Source organism: Cherax quadricarinatus, chromosome 50 (genome assembly GCF_038502225.1).
Source record: "Cherax quadricarinatus isolate ZL_2023a chromosome 50, ASM3850222v1, whole genome shotgun sequence".
Classification (NCBI taxonomy): Eukaryota; Metazoa; Arthropoda; class Malacostraca; order Decapoda; family Parastacidae; genus Cherax; species Cherax quadricarinatus.
The window spans coordinates 24,974,568-24,990,909 of record NC_091341.1 but is presented as its reverse complement, the minus strand read 5'-3'; the positions used below and the strand labels follow the sequence as shown (position 1 = coordinate 24,990,909).

The 16,342-nt window shown below is 42.7% G+C and overlaps 1 protein-coding gene across 5 annotated transcripts in view; it reads right to left on the bottom strand.

Annotated features, from left to right (window-relative positions):
• spict (magnesium transporter spict) overlaps nt 1–16,342 on the bottom strand; it is a 65,055-nt gene that overhangs the window by 22,791 nt on the left and 25,922 nt on the right. Inside the window, exon 1 of one of the 5 annotated variants that reach the window (XM_070095575.1) lies at nt 4,160–4,291. The exons of 3 other annotated variants lie outside the window; for them this stretch is intronic. The gene's annotated coding sequence lies outside the window, so the exon portion shown is untranslated. Of the gene's footprint in view, nt 85–4,159; nt 4,292–16,342 lie in introns of those variants that run through there. One more of the 5 variants, XM_070095576.1, reaches the window with a different exon arrangement.

Here is a 16,342-nt window from a genome sequence, read left to right as displayed (position 1 = left end):
CAGGTCAACACTGGCTGTACAATAGTGGCCTCCATGAAGCCGTGCTTAATCAGAGCACATCATCTGATTAGCTGCTGTGATAAGCTCAACTCTGATACACTATCAATATCATCACTGCTGGAAATATGTTTGCTTCCTTTTCTATTCCTGATTATTTTTTCTTCATTGAAATCATTATCAGTGTTAATATCAAGCAGTTACTTGCATTTGTAGTGGTAAAAGTAGATGCAAGTAAACATCAACATCTTCATACATAGGTGTATGTCATAGCCAAACTAAAATTTTAATTGTTTAACAGTTATGTTAAGATTTTTGAATTATTACTGAATTGTATTTATAGAGAAGTGATAAGCCCATGGAGGTGAAGGATAGCTCTAATTCCCTGGACCAAAAGCCTTTTACTGGCATCGTGGCAACTCCCCTGAAGGGTCAAGTTTCTGAAGCATATTGAATTTGTCACTTGAAGGGTAAAGATATGAAGATATCTGAGGAAAGGTGCATATGTATTACAGAGTTACAGTATTATATAAGATTTCAGCTGCTTACATCAAAATAACCATCCAGTTACACAAACAAGTTCTCTTATCATTATATATCTTTCCACATATCAATTATATTACTGGTACACTACTAGGGCAGGGTCCTGGAGACATGTTAGTACAATACTAGGGAAGGGTCCTGGAGACATGTTAGTACAATACTAGGGAAGGGTCCTGGAGACATGTTAGTACAATACTAGGGAAGGGCCCTGGAGACATGTTAGTACAATACTAGGGCAGGGTCCTGGAGACATGCTAGTACAATACTAGGGCAGGGTCCTGGAGACATGCTAGTACAATACTAGGGCAGGGTCCTGGAGACATGTTAGTACAATACTAGGGCAGGGTCCTGGAGACATGTTAGTACAATACTAGGGCAGGGTCCTGGAGACATGTTAGTACAATACTAGGGCAGGGTCCTGGAGACATGCTAGTACAATACTAGGGCAGGGTCCTGGAGACATGTTAGTACAATACTAGGGCAGGGTCCTGGAGACATGTTAGTACAATACTAGGGCAGGGTCCTGGAGACAAGCTAGTACAGTACTAGGGCAGGGTCCTGGAGACATGTTAGTACAATACTAGGGCAGGGTCCTGGAGACATGCTAGTACAATACTAGGGCAGGGTCCTGGAGACATGCTAGTACAATACTAGGGCAGGGGCCTGGAGACATGTTAGTACAATACTAGGGAAGGGTTATAGAGACATGCTAGTACAACACAAGGGAAGGGTTCTAGAGATATGTTAGTACAATACTAGGGCAGGGTCCTGGAGACATGCTAGTACAATACTAGGGCAGGGGCCTGGAGACATGTTAGTACAATACTAGGGAAGGGTTATAGAGACATGCTAGTACAACACAAGGGAAGGGTTCTGGAGACATGCTAGTGCAATACTAGGGCAGGGTCCTGGAGACATGCTAGTACAATACTAGGAAAAGGTCCTGGAGATATGTTAGTACAATACTAGGGCAGGGGCCTGGAGACATGCTAGTACAATACTAGGGAAAGGTCCTGGAGATATGTTAGTACTGGAGACATGCTAGTACAATACTAGTGCAAGGTCCCAGAGATATGTTGGTACAATACTAGGAAAGGGTTCTGGAGATATGTTAGTAAAATACTAAGACAGGGTTCTGGAGACATGCTAGTACAATACTAGGGAAGGGTTCTAGAGACATGCTAGTACAATACTAGGGAAGGGTTCTAGAGACATGCTAGTACAATACTAGGGAAGGGTTCTAGAGACATGCTAGTACAATACTAGGGAAGGGTTCTGGAGACATGCTAGTACAATACTAGGGCAAGGTCCTGGAGATATGTTAGTACAATACTAGGGCAAGGTCCTGGAGATATATTAGTACAATACTAGGGAAGGGTTCCAGATACATGCTAGTGCAATACTAGGAAAGGGTTCTGGATACATGGTAATACAATACTAGGACAGTGTCCTCAAGACACAGTAGTACAATACTAGGACAGGGTCCTAGAGACACAGTAGTACAATACTAGGACAGGGTCCTGGAGAGACAGTAGTACAATACTAGAACAAGGTCCTGGAGACCTTTATATGCTTAGTGAACTATTATTATAATATTTATTGTTATTATTACATTTAGGAAGGGAGCATTAAACTTCTAGGGGTTATATAGTGCCTAGTGAATGGGAGGCATTCAGGTTTGATCTAAGGAAGAGGAAAGGAGGCCCAATTCTTCATATCAAGAGCCCTTTACCAGTTTCAAGGAACCTCCCTTGAGGGGAATCCTAGTGTGTGCCCCAGGTCCACAGGGCCAAATCTGACTACTGAATTACTTTAGGTCAGCTCCTAAATCTGATGCTTGTGAGGAAATTAACTTTCTGAGGCCAGTCCCTTCCAGCCAGAGTGGTCAATTACACAGGGTATGCCCTTTTTCAGTACATTATATTATGCTTGCCTTACTGCCCCAGGGTTCAGCGTTAGGCTGGACCTTAACTCCACGCTGGCCCTCTTCTTGGTGATCAGCTGAATTACATTAGATAACACATTCATGTACCTTTGCTGCAAAACAATGCTGATGCAACTGAAGCAACACATGTCCAAGCTAATTTAGCCTGACTTAATTCCAGTAATTGAATGTCTGAGTTTCAGAGAGCATAATGCATAAGTCGCCACCACTTTCTGCAGCCTCAAAACTTTTAGTTTCTGAACACTGTTGAGTAAACCAGACTCACAGACTACTATTTCTATCAGTAATCCCATATGTGTGATATATTTAATCTAGGGTAACCCAATAAAGGTAGTGAAATGGAGCTCCAAAAATGTTTGGTGTATGCATGCATGCTCTTCATCTAGGAACTTGGGGGGTACATATTTTAATGCCTAATTTGATTTTGGTGTTCTGACTGGAGTAAAAGCAAATTAAATAATTTTTGTTAGTAGGTTTTTCATAGACTATGAACCTGAGTGAATTATTGAGCTCATGTGAGGACATCAAGAAACAAGAGTTTATCACAAGTTTCCTTTTTTAAAGTAAATTGAATTGAAGAACCAACTGTGTTGAGCATTTTTTTTTAAATAGCTTGTCAACAACATTGTAAAATCTACAAAATCTAGGGATCATAGCGGAACTATCCAGGTAATGTTGGTGAGGGACCCCATAATCATCTTGTGTGCTTGCTGGTAAATGCTGTTACTGAAGGTGAAACAGCTAAAGTTGATGCAAAATTCAATGAGACTGACACAGCTATTTAGAGAAAGTGGTATAGTGAGGTCGTGGTATACTTTGTAGCTGAGTAAGTTAATGGCCTGTGTAACAGGGACTTGTGTGAATAAGGTGACATCCAGACTGCTGAGTTTCTGGCAGGTCTCACCTGAGGCAACAACAATCACCACGACAGCTAGCACCTCGATCAACGACCATACCAAAACCAAAATCCTACACCCAGGAATAGCCCACACAGGTATGCACTTGATTCCCTACAGGGGATGCCAAAACCTATATATTGGAGAAATACTTGACATGGTTTTATTGGGTTATCCTGAGTTACTATCTCTCAGGGTTAATAATCCTAACAAAATCGTCTTCATCTCTTGTTTTTCCATCCCACCATTCTCCCCTACATACACACATAATGTATTAGCTTGACATAGCCCCTGGTGGGCAAAAGCCATTTGTAAATATTTCATTAACTTGCATATGTCTATAAACGTAACTATTATTTATTATATTATAATTAGAGGTATGCTAAACCTGTTAGGGTCATATAGCATGAAAGGAAGTTTTAGGTAATCAAGTTCGACTTAAGGGGGAGGACACGTGCAATTCCTTGGATCAAGAGCCACTGACCAGTATCACGAGCTATTATTACATTCAGTAAGAGCTAAACCCATAGGGGTCACACCGCCACAGGGAATGAGAGGCAATAAGAATCGACCCAAGGAAAGGGAGGGCAAATGTAATTCCTTGGATCAAGAGCCCCCGACAAACATAAAAAAACCTGCCTTTAATAACACATGAATTAATAAACCCGAGAGAGAAAATTAACTTAATAAAAAATTCTAAGAGCTACAAGCGTGTTTTATTAACACAGTTATTTCACATTAACCTTAAATAAAGTGAGGAGCTGGCAGAGAATTATACCTATAGTTGTGTTAATACAGCAGTGGGAGAGAATAATGTTGAGAGAGAAGGATGTGCCACCATCACGTGATGACACTCACAGTTAGCAACAAACATCAACACATCTCAGAGTCTTCTTGTTGGGTTTGTAAGGGACACTGACAACTTACGTCGTAACGAACCCTGCTTCCCAGTGTACGGGAAAGACATTAATAATAATAATAGTAAGTAAATTTACTTACTTACGTGATTCATTACCTTTGTTACTTGTGACTTTATTACCTTTGAACCTTGTTCACCTATCAAAACTTTGGGGCCCAGTCCCTGGACCCATTATGTACCTCTGTAATCTTTTGACTACCACCCACAGTATGGTATGGGGTGCATAATAAACATATTAAACTAATAATATTTTTATTTACTACAAGTACATGAACAAGGTATACAAGCCTAACTGACATCAATGACATACTACTGTATAGAAAGCCGCTTGTTATGCAGAGTATTTCGGGCAAATTAGGTCAGTTTTGTCCCAGGATGCGACCCACACCAGTCGACTAACACCCAGGTACCTGTTTTACTGATGGGTGAACATGGACAACCGGTGTAAGGAAACACGTCCTATGTTTCCACCCCTTCGCCGGGAATCGAACCCGGACCCTCACCGTGTGAAGCGAAAGCTTTAGCCACCAGGCCACGGGGTCACCAATATTACCCATAACTGGGCCATGAAAAAAGGGGACCAGGAGTCCCTTCGCTAATAAAAACAGAAACTAGAAAACCATACCCCCGGCCGGGATTGAACCAGGAGTCCACTTCGCTAATAAAAACAGAAACTAGAAGCTACTAAGTAGGTGATGTGGGGCACCCTTGCCAGGACCCTGCAGATTATTATAATAAAAAAGAAGCGCTAAACCACAAGGGCTAGGACCCTGCAGAGCGGAACACTCACAACCTTACCTACTAAATGGACCACATGCCAGTAGACTTCTTTTGTGCTTAACAATATTTTATTTTAATTTACATTTTGTATACCACAGAAAGAAATAAAGTTATTTGTTTTGATGTCTGGAAACAGCCTCAAATCACTCGCTCTTACTTTACTGGGTTTATTCTAGATAATTTACAATATGTATGATAATTGTACCTATACCTACATAAACTTACTAATCAACAGTTCTCCCATTGTGAGACACACTGAGGGTAATTTCTTAGGTCTACACCTTGACAAACTTGATATTTAATACTCACATTCAATCCATAGGCAAGATCTCCAAAACAGTGGGCATTCTGTCCGAGATACGCTACTGTGTATCTCACACACTGCTTACCTTGTACCACTCTACTCTACCATTACCTCCCATACAAAATTGGTAGCACATCTTGTCCCACTATTTCTGTAGTAACTAAGTAACTTCATGTATCATTTCCATCTCTATTCAATCAATCCGCAAAACATTACTGAATCAGTTTAAAGCAATAAGTCATACTTTTGAAATTGTACCATATGACCTGTCTTTGTAATACTCACTTGTGCTTTATAGTAATCTGTTTACATTAATGTTTTATCACTGATTTCATCATTGCTTAGTTAATCTTAAGTTAATTTTAAGCCAGCCCGTAATGCTATGCATAGTATAAGTGGCTTTGGCATGCTGCTCTTATCTGTATTTTTTTGTACCTCTGTATGTTCCTTATTGTATATATGATTGTAGGTAAATGCATAAGACATCCCACTTAATAGTGCCCCGTGGCCTGGTGGCTAAAGCTCTCGCTTCACACGGTGATTGTCCGGGTTCGATTCCCGGCGAAGGGGTGGAAACAGTAGACGTGTTTCCTTACACCGGTTGTCTATGCTCACCATCAGTAAAATGGGTACCTGGGTGTTAGTGGACTGATGTGGGTCGCATCCTGGGGACAAAACTGACCTAAATTGCGGGAAATGCTCAGCATAACAAGAGGGGCTAGTATACCTTGTGCATGTACTTGTAATAAATAAAGATATTATTAAATCTTAAGTAATATTTAAGCATTAGGATTAGTTTCCCGAAATGCAGTGCACATTAATGGCTTTCTTTCGTGCCTACCAGTGTTTCATTACATGTAAACTTTATTATCTGTATCACATAAGGTTAGGTTAGGTAAGGGTCTTAGTAGGATGATGACCCGCCGTTGGAACTTTTGGTCATCTGACCGAGGCCTTCCACTGGCTTACCCCTCCACCCCCTTAAAAATTGTAGTCATAGTTATAACCATTAAGTCTTTTTGTATCGCATAAAGGAAGCAGTTGCATACAAAACCTGTTAAAAATATATATCCGCACAGCGGAAAATGGAGCCGATGAGTGGTGGTCCTTCTGTCAAGTGCCTGTTGGGCAGATTAAAATGAGGACTAACGTCCAAGAGAGAGAACCGGGAAAATTTATCACAGATCTCAGGCGAGAGCAAGACGCCCACACACATCAAGGCTGGCACAAAAACGAAAAGTTCCTAATTAGGTCAGGTGAACCCTTTTGCCCAACACCGTAGAGCGGGACACCAACACTAACTTGAGTTCAGTAACCGTCTTCCAACCAAGACCGGGAAATATCCATGGAGCGAAAAAAGGAGCTCACGAAAGGTGCCCGTCTTGTAACGTGTCCAGGAGGCAAATTTGGCGAGGACAAGCCTCCCAGAGACAATTGTGGAAATTTATCATTGTTGCTCAGGTTGATAACGCTTTCACCTCACACACTGAATGTCCGTGGTTCAATCCCCGGCATGGGTGGAAATATTGTGCATGTTTCCTTACACCTGTTGTCCCTGTTCACTTAGCAGTAAGTAGGTACCTGGGTGTAAGTTGACCGTTGTGGGTCGCATCCTGGGGGGCAAGACTGAAGGACCCCAACAGAAATGAGACAGTGCTCGATGACGGATTTTTAACCCGAAGTGTTAAAAATCCGAACAAATCTTTTCTTAGAGCGAGATTTCCCGCGACCTGGTAGTCAACGCTCTCGCCTCACACACACACACACACACACACACACAAGGAAGTATTTACAGTAGAGACAGGAAGGACTCTGGGGGGACAGACCAGATGGGGACACCAGCAAGGAATACACCAACAAGTGTTGGACGACATACATACAGATGAGGAGGAGGTGAAGAAACTGCTAAGGGACATCGATACCTCAAAGGCAATGGGACCAGACAACATCTCCCCATGGGTCCTTAGAGAGGGAGCAGATATGTTGTGCGTGCCATCAACACATCCCTGGAAACTGGGCAACTACCTGAGGTATGGAAGACGGCAAATGTAGTTCCCATTTTTAAAAAAGGAGACAGAAAAGAGGCACTAAACTATAGACCTGTGTCATTGACGTGTATAGTATGCAAAATTATGGAGAAGATTATCAGGAGGAGAGTGGTGGAGCACCTGGAACGGAACAGGAGTATAAATGCCAACCAGCACGGATTCACGGAAGGCAAATCCTGTGTCACAAACCTTCTGGAGTTTTATGATAAAATAACAGAAGTAAGACAAGAGAGAGAGGGGTGGGTTGATTGCATCTTCTTGGACTGCAAGAAGGCCTTTGACACAGATCCTCACAAGAGATTAGTGCAGAAGCTAGAGCATCAGGCGCATATAACAGGAAGGGCACTGCAATGGATCAGAGAATACCTGACAGGGAGGCAACAACGAGTCATGGTACGTAATGATGTATCACAGTGGGCACCTGTGACGAGCGGGGTCCCACAGGGGTCGGTCCTAGGACCAGTGCTATTTTTGGTATATGTGAACGACATGACGGAAGGGTTAGACTCAGAAGTGTCCCTGTTTGCAGATGATGTGAAGTTAATGAGGAGAATTAAATCTGATGAGGACCAGGCAGGACTTCAAAGAGACCTGGACAGACTGGACACCTGGTCCAGCAAATGGCTTCTCGAATTTAATCCTGCCAAATGCAAAGTCATGAAGATGGGGGAGGGGCACAGAAGACCACAGACAGAGTATAGGCTAGGTGGCCAAAGACTGCAAACCTCACTCAAGGAGAAAGATCTTGGGGTGAGTATCACACCGAGCATGTCTCCGGAAGCACACATCAATCAGATAACTGCTGCAGCATATGGGCGCCTGGCAAACCTGAGAACAGCATTCCGATACCTTAGTAAGGAATCATTCAAGACACTGTACACCGTGTATGTCAGGCCCATACTGGAGTATGCAGCACCTGTTTGGAACCCGCACTTGATAAAGCACGTCAAGAAACTAGAGAAAGTACAAAGGTTTGCGACAAGGTTAGTTCCAGAGCTAAGGGAAATGTCCTATGAGGAAAGATTAAGGGAAATCGGCCTGACCACACTGGAGGACAGGAGGGTCAGGGGAGACATGATAACGACATATAAAATACTGCGTGGAATAGACAAGGTGGACAAAGACAGGATGTTCCAGGGAGGGGACACAGAAACAAGAGGCCACAATTGGAAGTTGAAGACACAAATGAGTCAGAGAGATAGTAGGAAGTATTTCTTCAGTCATAGAGTTGTAAGGCAGTGGAATAGCCTAGAAAATGACGTAGTGGAGGCAGGAACCATACACAGTTTTAAGACGAGGTTTGATAAAGCTCATGGAGCGGGGAGAGAGAGGGCCTAGTAGCAACCGGTGAAGAGGCGGGGCCAGGAGCTAGGACTCGACCCCTGCAACCACAAATAGGTGAGTACAAATAGGTGAGTACACACACACACACACACACACAGTGTCCGTGGTTCGATCCCCGGCTGGGGATCGAACCACGTGTTTACTTATACTGACCTAATTTGCCCGAGATGCTCAGCATAACAAGTGGCTTTCTATGTAGTAGTAGTGTCATTGTTGTCAGCTAGGACTGTATACCATGTACATGTACTTGTAGTAAATAAAGATTATTATTATTATTATTACTTGCTGTCACTCTTCACCTAGCAGTAAGTAGGTACCTGGGTGTTAGTCGACTGGTGTGGGTGGCATCCTGAGGAACAAGATTGAAGCTTCAGACCACAATGGAAATAAGACAGTCTTCGATGACGCACTGACTTTCTTGACTTGTCCTGGGTGGCTAACTCTCCAGGGGTTAAAAATCTGATCAAAAGAAACACGACCTAATGTTTCCACCAGTACCGGGGATCGAACCGCGGACTTCAGTGTGTGAGCTGCGTGCGCTAGCAACTGAGCTACGGCATACCTCACAGTAAGTTTATTTAGGTACAGGTAAACATAAGTATAATTATCATACGTAGTAACATACGTGTAAATTAACTAGGATAACCCCCTCCCCCAAGAAAAGTCAGTGACTTATTTCCGATGGGGTCCACTCAATGGACGGGAATCGGAAATGAAACTTTCCTACAGAAAGAGGAAGGGAAACAAAATTTCCAGATCAGGTGGACCCCAGGTCTAAACATCGGCCGAGCAAGCCTCTTACATTACAAAGCCCCCACCTTGTTTTTTTCGAGGCGGAATCCATACATAGCTTTAACAATAGGTATGATATGGCTCATGTAGCTAGGAGTGAAACCAGTAGCAGCCAGCAGAAAGGGCCCAGGAGCTGAGACTCGATCCTTGTAAGCACAATTTGGTGAATTAGGTGACTATAGAGATTTTCACTTGTTGGTCTAATTTACCTAAGGCTTAAAAATTGTCATTTTGGAGAAATGGGAAAGTCATCCTTTACGTATGTCAATTATATTTGACCAGGAAGCAAAATCTGTTTTAATAATTCAGTATCAAAGTATACTATAAAAAATGTCCATGACTGAGCCAGTGTATTACCCACAGCACTACCGTAGTTCTGTCTGTAAACACCGTAATTAACAGAAAATACATTGACCATTACACAGTTAGAAAAATTTAATGGTTTTGCTTATACTGGCTGATCTAGATTCAGGTTAAGCAAGACTACTCTGAGAAAGTTTAGTTTCTCTGACCTTAACTCTGGTCAAGAATTAACGTCACAACTGACAAATTCCCTCATGTCAAGTTTAAGCTATTGAACTGTTGAGGTACCAGTTGGAGGTACCGATTGTTGCATCTAGGTTCAGGAGGGAGGAGGGGGGATAGGGAAGAAAGAAGGGGATTAGGAGGGAGAGGGAAGAAAGGAGGGAGGAAGGGGAGGGAGATGGTCAGCTGCACCTGGCTTGTTACGTAGACGTGACGTCACCACCTTGGGTCAGCCAGGTTGGTAATGATGAAATTATAAGGTTGAGTGATTACCTGTGTGTGTGTGTGTGTGTGTGTGTGTGTGTGTGTGTGTGTGTGTGTGTGTGTGTGTGTGTGTGTGTGTGTGTGTGTGTGTGTGTGTGTGTGTGTGTGTGTGTGTGTGTGTGTGTGTGTGTGTGTGTGTGTGTGTGTGTGTGTGTGTGTACGTACTCACCTATTTGTACTCGCCTATTTGTGGTTGCAGGGGTCGAGTCTTAGCTCCTGGCCCCGCCTCTTCACCGGTTGCTACTGGGCCCTCTCTCTCCCCGCTCCATGAGCTTTATCAAACCTCGTCTTAAAACTGTGTATGGTTCCTGCCTCCACTACGTCATTTTCTAGGCTATTCCACTGCCTTACAACTCTATGACTGAAGAAATACTTCCTAATATCTCTCTGACTCATTTGTGTCTTCAACTTCCAATTGTGGCCTCTTGTTTCTGTGTCCCCTCCCTGGAACATCCTGTCTTTGTCCACCTTGTCTATTCCACGCAGTATTTTATATGTCGTTATCATGTCTCCCCTGACCCTCCTGTCCTCCAGTGTCGTCAGGCCGATTTCCCTTAATCTTTCTTCATAGGACATTCCCCTTAGCTCTGGAACTAACCTTGTGGCAAACCTTTGTACTTTCTCTAGTTTCTTGACGTGCTTTATCAAGTGCGGGTTCCAAACAGGTGCTGCATACTCCAGTATGGGCCTGACATACACGGTGTACATTGTCTTGAACGATTCCTTACTAAGGTATCGGAATGCTGTTCTCAGGTTTGCCAGGCGCCCATATGCTGCAGCAGTTATCTGATTGATGTGTGCTTCCGGAGACATGCTCGGTGTTATACTCACCCCAAGATCTTTCTCCTTGATTGAGGTTTGCAGTCTTTCGCCACCTAGCCTATACTCTGTCTGTGGTCTTCTGTGCCCTTCCCCTATCTTCATGACTTTGCATTTGGCAGGATTAAATTCGAGAAGTCATTTGCTGGACCAGGTGTCCAGGTCTCTTTGAAGTCCTGCCTGGTCCTCATCAGATTTAATTCTCATTAACTTCACATCATCTGCAAACAGGGACACTTCTGAGTCTAACCCTTCCATCATGTCGTTCACATATACCAAAAATAGCACTGGTCCTAGGACCGACCCCTGTGGGACCCCGCTCGTCACAGGTGCCCACTGTGATACATCATTACATACCATGACTCGTTGTTGACTCGTTGTTGCCTCCCTGTCAGGTATTCTCTGATCCATTGCAGTGCCCTTCCTGTTATATGCGCCTGATGCTCTAGCTTCTGCACTAATCTCTTGTGAGGAACTGTGTCAAAGGCCTTCTTGCAGTCCAACAAGATGCAATCAACCCACCCCTCTCTCTCGTGTCTTACTTCTGTTATTTTATCATAAAACTCCAGAAGGTTTGTGACACAGGATTTGCCTTCCGTGAATCCGTGCTGGTTGGCATTTATACTCTTGTTCCGTTCCAGGTGCTCCACCACTCTCCTCCTGATAATCTTCTCCATAATTTTGCATACTGTGTGTGTGTGTGTGTGCGCGCGCGCGCACACTTATGTACGGAACTGCCTCATCCTGGCTATTCCACTGCTTGATCACCCTCAGACTGAAGAAATACTTACTGGTATCCCTGTATACCTCTCTTTCACTTCCAGCTATACCCTCCTTCACCAGTTTCTTACCTCTCGATCTGTCTATCCCTGTCTACCCCCATTAGTTCTGAGTATTTCATATATTGTCATCATCTGTTCCTGGGATCTTCTGTCCTCTAATGTCGTCAGGTTCAGTTAGTTTAGTTTCTCCTCATACCCTTAAATCTGGAACTTCCCTCGTTCCATATATCTGCACTTTTGCCAATTTCTTAACATTCTTTACCTGGTGAGAAAGGATGGCATCAACAAAGACAAAGCCAGGACTAAGACACGTAAGTTATATATAAGGGATGCTTATACACAACTTTCCTAATATAATTCTTGGTCCTGCTTTTGTCTCTGTATATGACTTCTTTTCTCATGACACTGTCAAATGCTCCAAATTTTATCTGGAGACTGTTCCATGCTGGTACTGCGTAGTCCAAGTAGGGCCTGATGGTATGGCATAATGTTTGTCAGGAAACAGGACAAGTGTTTCCTGACGCTGGTCCTAGTCTGTGTAACTTCCCCTTGTCCTTGTCATGGTTAATTCTCCCTGCAAGTAGCGTTACATATATCCATCTCTACTGATAAGTCATTCACATATTCCAGGAAGACTACTGGTATCAGCGCTTCTCGTAGACTCCCACTTGCTGCACTCCTAGACGTACTCTATGTAGCAGCACATTAATAGTGTTCTTACTATGTAACTATCACACAGAAAAGTGTAGCAGCACACTGGGTGTTAGTAAGTTTATTCAGGTATACACAAATACAGTTACATAGAATTATCATACATAGCAGCATATGTGTAGAGAACCTAGGATAACCCAAAAAAGTCAGACAGAGTGACTTATTTCCATTGGGGTCCTTTTACCTTATTATTATAATATAAAGGTTATAATATTTTCTTATTATTCTATAATGAAGATAACATCTTATTATCATACTAAAAAGACTATCTACTACCCGAGGGTCATTACGACTATCTACAATACGAGGGTCATTACTAGGGATAAGGTAAAATTTACACGCATTTTAGCTAAAAAATAGAAAATCATTCCCCTCCCTTTCTGTTGCTTCATTCATCAGACACCTTTTGGCACTCTTCTTGAACTGGTTCAAGCTATGACTGGGCTTGACATTTGTGGGTAGTCTGTTCCATTCCTTTATTGCTGTACAATAAAAGGTGTTTGAAGCCTGGCCACTGACTGTGGGTACTACAAAGTTGTGCTCTCTCCCCCTAGTACTATGATTGCTTTGGTTCCCAACCTTGACAAAATTGACAGCAAGATATTCTGGGCACTGTTCGTGAGCAATTTTATAAACATGATTTAGCTTCAGTTGTTTTACTCTGTCTTCAACATTCAGCATATCCAACTGCTGTAATTCATCCTGGCCTACATGTTCTCTTGGTCCCAGCCCCAGGATGAATCTTACGATTTTGTTCTGGGTGATTTGCAGTCTATCTTTCAGTTTTTTTTGTCAAGGCAGAGTACCAAGAAGAGCAAGCGTAATCCATATGGCATTGTATAAGGGCTAGACATAGGGTCCTGCGAGCCTCAGTAGGTAGACACTGTGCTTGTCTATACAGGAACTTCAGCCTGGCATTCGCTTTCTTTACTACACTGTTCCATATCAATTCTCCTGACATGCATGGGTCAAAGGGGATTCCCAGATATTTAACTGATGAAACCAAAGTGATGGACTCCCCATTACACTGAACATTAAAATTATTTACCCTTCTCAGTTTATGTTTCGTTCCAAAGAGAATGGCTTCAGTTTTCCCTAGGTGTAATGATAGTTTGTTGTCTACTAACCATTTGCTGCAGGACTCCAGTTCCAGTGCTAAAACATTAGCAATATCTTGTGGGTCTTTACCTGTCACTAACAGAGCACTGTCATCTGCATACAGTAGGAGTTTGCACTTGACACTGATAGGCATATCATTGACATAACATAAGAATAGTAAGGGACCCAGAATACTACCTTGGGGAACTCCACATGTTATCGGCAGGGGTTCTGATTCTGTTTTGTTGATTTTGACTATTTGTCTCCTGTTGCTAAGGTAGGACTTAAACCAGTCTACAGAACCTATACCGATAGCTTGAAGTTTATTACATAATATATTGTGGTTGACAGTATCGAAGGCCTTTTGCAGGTCTAAGGTTACCATACCTATGAGGTTCCCCTTTGACATTTCAGTTCTCAGGTAATCCATCAGATTAGTAAGGGAGGTGTCGGTTGAGTAGGATCTTCTAAAGCCCGATTGATAGCTATGGAGAATGTTGTTGTCATTAAGGTACTTAACTACTTGAGAATACACCACCCTCACGAGAATTTTAGATATTATACTGAGTATACTAACAGGCCTATAGTTGCTTACATCAGACCTACTATTTTTCTTGAAGATAGGAGTAACTCTGGCCTCCTTGAACCCCTCCGGTACGGTATTAGTGGTGATTGATAGATTTATTATGTGAGCAATAGGGATTGACAGTTCAGAAGCACCATCTTTTAGGAACTTAGACGGGATGTTATCAGGGCCTGTGCTCTTAGTTGGTTTAACCTGCTTAGTTCTTTTTGAATAAAGTCATGAGATACACTTACTAGTTGACAACTGTTTGGGGTTACCCCTTTATTGGTATAGTATGTTTGAAACTTATCAGAGTCTGTGTTAAAGGTATTTGATGCAGCTGGTAGTTTACTTACTAGTGTTGATGCAACAGATGTGTAGTATGAATTAAAGCAATTTGCCACCTTAGATGTTTCGTGGCATACCTCATTATCGATAGTGAGTACTATGTTAGACCTATCTACTGGCTTATGGCTATACCCCAACTGTTTTAGTTGTTGCCAGAGCTTTCTGGGGTTATGCTTATACTCTTCAATTTTTGAGCAGTAGTGCTTTGCTTTTGCTCCTTTTATAAGTCTCTGTACTCTGTTCCTCACCCTTTGGAATTCATTTAGTGCTGCAATATCCTGTCTGTTTGCTTTAAATCTTTTTAGCAGCTGGTCTCTGAATTTCATATTATCTAATATCTCAGTATTCATCCAGGGTTCAGTTCTTCGTTTAATCCTAACCTCTTTAACTGGTGCAATATTATCAAGGATGGTAGTGAACATTGTTTTGAATTTTTCCCCAGGCATCGTTTACGTCCGTGCAACTTGTTATCTCTGACCAGTCACAATTGTGTAGCCTATTTACCAGTGTTTCTTTACTGTAGTTTCTAGTTGACCTCATTTTTATTGTCCTGTGTAGGCCTATCCTATTCATAGTGATTTTCCTGGTGCAGTAAATGATGAAATGATCACTAAGACCTGTGGTAATGACGCCTGACTGACTAATGTTCTCAGAGCGGTTACAAAGTATGTGGTCAATTAGGGTGGCTGAGAACTGTGTGATCCGGGTTGGAGTATTAATTAGTTGAGTGTAACTATTTAATCCTAGAATTTGCTTATACCTTTTGCATAGCCCGTTATTTTGCTGCTGAAAACAGATATTGAAGTCGCCCAGTAATATTGTCTCGCAATTGTTTTCAACTCCGGACAAGACTCTGGAAAAGTCTTCTAAGAACTGGTCCTGGGTAGAAGGGCGGTAACTAGTCCCTACTAAGATGGGTTTGCTCTTAGGAAGCAGCACTTCAAACCATAGAATCTCCAGTTTGTTGTTATTTAAATCAGGTCTTGGGTTGTAAGCTAAGTCATTTCTAATGTAGGCACATACTCCACCACCCTTTCTGTTCCTATCTAAGTGTTTTATATTGTAACCATCTATTTTAACCTCGTCGTCAGTCACCGTATCATCCAACCAAGATTCCCACTATATAACTGTCGCACAGTGTAGCAACACACTGATTCTGTAACCAAGGTAGTATAATGGAAACTAAAAGTATAATAACAGACTTGAAATGCGTGCCTGGGTGAGAATATAATAGAGGGAGTAGCAGAGAACTTTTTTCATAGTGAGGGTGTGTACCCTGCTGTGTTCACTGACCACTGCTCAGCCAGAACAAAAATAATAACACGAACAGTGGGGGTTGAACAGGGAGAGGAGGCGGCCCTAGGAACAATAACAAGAACAATAGGATAAGAGGACATTGTGGGGGAATTCGTTAGGATGGTATCCCTACACTGGGGATACCATCTGGCCGGCCGGTTTGATACCCCTGACGACAAGGTCTGGTACTCAAGTTTATTCCGAGGAACGAGAGACAAGCTCCAATCCCTTGGATGCAGAGTCCTTCACCGGGCACTAAGGCATCCTGGAGGAGGGGGGAAGGACAGAGAGATGACATCACGCCTCCGTCAGCACCTCCGGCAGCAGATTATGGTGGGGGCTGCATCTTGCTTGGTATGCATAGGT